The sequence below is a fragment of the Castanea sativa genome, chromosome 1 (assembly GCF_040712315.1).
Source record: "Castanea sativa cultivar Marrone di Chiusa Pesio chromosome 1, ASM4071231v1".
Taxonomy (NCBI): Eukaryota; Viridiplantae; Streptophyta; class Magnoliopsida; order Fagales; family Fagaceae; genus Castanea; species Castanea sativa.
In genome coordinates, this window is record NC_134013.1 from 7,365,873 (window position 1) to 7,370,412 (window position 4,540).

At 32.3% G+C, this 4,540-nt stretch overlaps 1 pseudogene; it reads left to right on the forward strand.

Moving 5' to 3' along the window:
* Positions 1-968: 968 nt before the first annotated feature.
* On the forward strand, positions 969-3,737 carry LOC142622390 (cytochrome P450 CYP82D47-like; annotated as a pseudogene).
* The last annotated feature ends 803 nt before the right edge of the window (positions 3,738-4,540 follow it).

Consider the following 4,540-nt stretch of genomic DNA (forward strand, 5'->3'; position numbering starts at 1 on the left):
AAAAATAATATTAGTATTAGGCCCAAATTATAATCATAACAACTTACCACATTGAATCTGTTGAGAAATTATTGTGAATGTAGCATTACTCTTATTTTTTATAAACCCAAATTTTTGTAATTCCCAAGTTAGGGTGTTCAACATTTTTATTAGAGTGATCACAATAAATTAGTTTAGTATGTATATGTGTATATATATATATATATATATATATATATATATATATATATATATATATACACGTATATATATATATATATATATATATATATATTTATATATTTTAGCAAGTGTATATATACATTTTTTTTGTATGTCAGGGTGATCTTGTGGCCATCCTGGCTTGCATGTGGAGCCACCATTGACTATAAACTATATAAGTTATGATCGAGTCAAACAAACAATAACTTGATAGAATAGGATTACTCCAACTTAAATCTTCTAAATCTCTTTAATTTTTAGATAAATGTAAGACGTATAACATTTATTTGATTTTGTGTGATTTATATGAATCTATTAACACCACTAATTTTTTAAATATCACGTATCTTATATGTGCCAGAATTAAAATTAGAGAAAAATTAAGGATTTTAATGCGAAGATCCTTTCCCATCAATGTTTTGTTTTTGGATTTGTGGTAAAATACTAAAAGGAAAATTATTGAATACTCCGGAAGAACCATAAATGTGTACTTCTCTCTCTCACATAAATTGTGAGTCTCACTATAAATTTAATTAGTGGGACTCATAGTTCTGTAAAATGAGAAAATACGTATTTATAGTATTTCAAAAATATCCAATAATTTCCCATACTAAAATTAGGCTGGATTTGCAAAGTAAAATGACATCGAGATAAGACGAGAAAATCTTTGTGTACGTAAGATGTAAAATGACAATCCAAATTTATTTTTCAGCTTGCTTGCCACGTATCTTGTAAGAACCACCTCCTTACTAAGTTTGGGCTATATATTTTTTCCCACAAAACCATTAATTGTCACTCACCAGAAACATCAACCATGCTCTTCTCCTGCCCATTCTTCACAAATTCTATGGCTAGCATATTCACCATTTTCATGTTCATATTCTTTCTAATATGGATATCAAGAAGAGTTCAAAGAACTGCTACTAAACAAAGATCAGTTCTACCTGAAGCTGGTGGGGCTTCGCCTTTGATTGGCCACCTCCACCAGTTTGGAAGGTCAAAACCGGCTCATATAGCCTTGGGTAACATGGCTGAAAAGTATGGACCAATCTTCACAATTTGGTTGGGTGTGCATCGAACAATAATAGTAAGCAGTTGGGAGATAGCCAAAGAGTGTTTTACTACCAATGACAAAGCCTTTGCCAACCGTCCTAAAGGTTTAGCTCTAGAAATCTTGGTCTACAACTATGCTGGGATCGGGTTCAGCCCTTATGGTCCCTTCTGGCGCCAAGTGAGAAAAATGGTCACGCTAGAGGTCCTCTCAAACCACCGCCTTGAAACGCTCAAACACATTCGAGAGGCCAAGTAAATGATTCTATAAAAGAGATACATAAGCTATTGGTCAAGAACAACAAGGTGTTATTGGAGATGGAGAGATGGCTAGGGTGCACAGCCCTAAACATAATATGTAGGATGGTTGTAGGACAACGATTTGGTAAGGCTACGACCAAGGTTGAGAATGATAGAAATGATCAGTGTCGAAAGGCATTGAGAAAGTTTATGGATTTGAGTGGAGAGTTTGTGGTCTCAGATGCACTTCCATATCTAAGGTGGTTGGACGTGGGGGGGAGCGAGAAAGCCATGAAGAAAACTGCAAAAGAATTGGATGATGTGACTAAAGAATGGCTAGAGGAGCATAAGCAGTGGAAAATTTCTGGTAGGGTGAAGGAACACCAAGATTTTATGGATGTAATGCTATCCATTGTCACCGATGATGATGAGACTTCCAGTTATGATGTTGATACAATCGTCAAAGCTACGTGCCTGGTAAGCTTTTGATAACCCTATTAATTCACACATAGTATAATATATTTCCAAAATCCCATTTGCTACATATATTCTTTTATCTTTTTTTGAGAAACGTTACATATATTCAATTAGGTTAACTTGTTAAACACACATTATTTTACACAATTTTTAACACATGAAAAAAAAAAAAACTAAATTATAACCTTTTTTTTGTGTTGTTGTAAAATTGTATAAAATAATGTGTAATAAACACTGCTCTATTGAATTTGTAGAGTCGATCCATTGACTTTGTAGAGTAACAATTAAATTTCTTAGATAGATGAACACATGCATGGCCCATGTAAGAAATACAAATTCTCTATACTACTTTTTGTATTCCACTTTATATTTTATGAATCACAACTTGTCGTGTATTGTTTTTACTTTTTTAATTTTATAAAATAATTGTAGTTTTAAATGAAATGAAATAAAAATCAAACACATGGCATACCACAATTAATGGAGCATAAAGTACAACACAAAAAGTGGTGCAGAATATTTGTATTCCCCGTGTCTCACATAAAATTCAACATGGATCTGAAACTTCATTTTACAAAATTAAAAAGTTCAAAAAATTTCATGATAATTATCTTGTTCATAATGGTTTATTTAAATCCTAAACTTGAAGGCATGTCATTTTCTTGTAGAATATTAAGCCATATATAATCAAATAGCACAAGTTTTGAATTCTTAATGCAATCTGAATTCTTGCTGCTACTAAAGATTCTTGGACCATGGCTAGAAATCTTAAAGCTTCAGCCAACCATCTAACATTCTGTCCAATTCATATTATGTTACTTTTGTAGGCCCTTATCTTAGCAGCTTCAGACACATCAACAATAACATTGACATGGGCTCTCTCTTTACTTCTCAACAACCCTAGGACCTTAACAAAAGCTCAAGAAGAATTAGACATCCATATCGGTAGAGAAAGGCAAGTGAAAGAATCAGATATGAAAAATTTGGTACATCTCCAAGCTATCCTCAAAGAAACAATGCGTTTATACCCTGCTGCACCACTCCTAGTGCCACACGAGTCAATGGAAGACTGTACTTTGGTTGGTTACCACGTCCCAGCAGGCACACGACTTATTATTAATCTTCCAAAACTCCATCGAGACCCAAATGTGTGGGTGGATCCTAATGAATTTCGATCAGAAAGATTTCTTACAACTCACAAGGATGTTGATGTTAGAGGCCAAAATTTTGAATTGATGCCATTTGGTAGTGGTAGAAGAATGTGCCCTGGGATCTCATTTGCCTTGCAAGTTACGCAACTCACACTTGCTACTTTGTTGTATGCTTTTGAAATTTCAAGCCCATCAAATGAACCTGTGGACATGACAGAGAAAGGTGGACTTACAAACCCGAAAGCTACCCCACTTGAAGTTTATCTCACTCCTCGCCTTCATGCTTAAGTATGTGCATAATTTGACTAGGTATAATATAAAATGGTGTGGTGCGATGTGCATAATTTGACTAGGTATCATTTGATAAATTAAAATATGCATGGTGTGGTGCAATGAATTTGTGTATGCCATTTCCATGTAACCATTCAAGAGGCAAACATTAGAAAAGTAAAAGTCATTTGAAAAAGTTATCATCTTAGTTAATTTAGCTTTGTTTAAAAATAAGTTCTGTATTTGCACTTGTAATTTGCATTTGTCTTGTGAGTTCTATTTTTGAAGGTTGGATCTTTTTTGTAAAATAAGTTTTTTATTTATTGTCATTTTATGTGTGTCTTGTAATTCGGCATTTGACTTATATATGAGTAATGTTTCTTAACTGTTAGGAATTGTATTAACTATATATGGGGTGAGGTTATGTTTTTAAGATTATATGTATATAGATGGAGGAGATGTGGAACTTCAAATCAAGCCAAAAATCTCTACTATGCCCCCTCAATACTGCCACACAACCTTCATCATCATTTCTGTTTATGGTCAATGGCGGTGATTTTTTGGTAAAAAATAAAACGTAGCCCGAAATTCTAAATTTAAAATGACAACGATGTAAGGCAAGATAAAATATTTGGGTACCAGGCCCGTTCAACAATTTGGGGGCGCAAAAATTTTAAGCGGTGTCATTTGTTTATATTTAAATATGTATTAAATAATATTTATTAAATATTTTTATTTTTTATTTAAAATTTATTTTTATTTTTATTTTATTTCTTGAGATGCAAAAATACTAATTAAGTTTTTAAATTTAAAGTCTAAATTTGCACATATAAAAATTAATTTATCACCTAGTTAAATAAATTAGTATCATTATAATACAAATGGTTTAATATGATATACATCAAATTATCAATTAGTGTGATAATTTATAATAATGGCTAAAATAAATAGTAAATTGCAAATTACACCTCTAAAGTCTAGAAGTGATTGGATTTTACACCCTGAAGTTTCAAAATTTGGATTTTACCCCCTGAAGTTTGGGGTGTTTGAATTTTACACCCTGATATTTTAGAACTTAGATTTTACTCCCTAAAGTTTAGGATTATCCTGAATTTTGTTATCATTATCCTTTTTCATATCATTATCTTCTC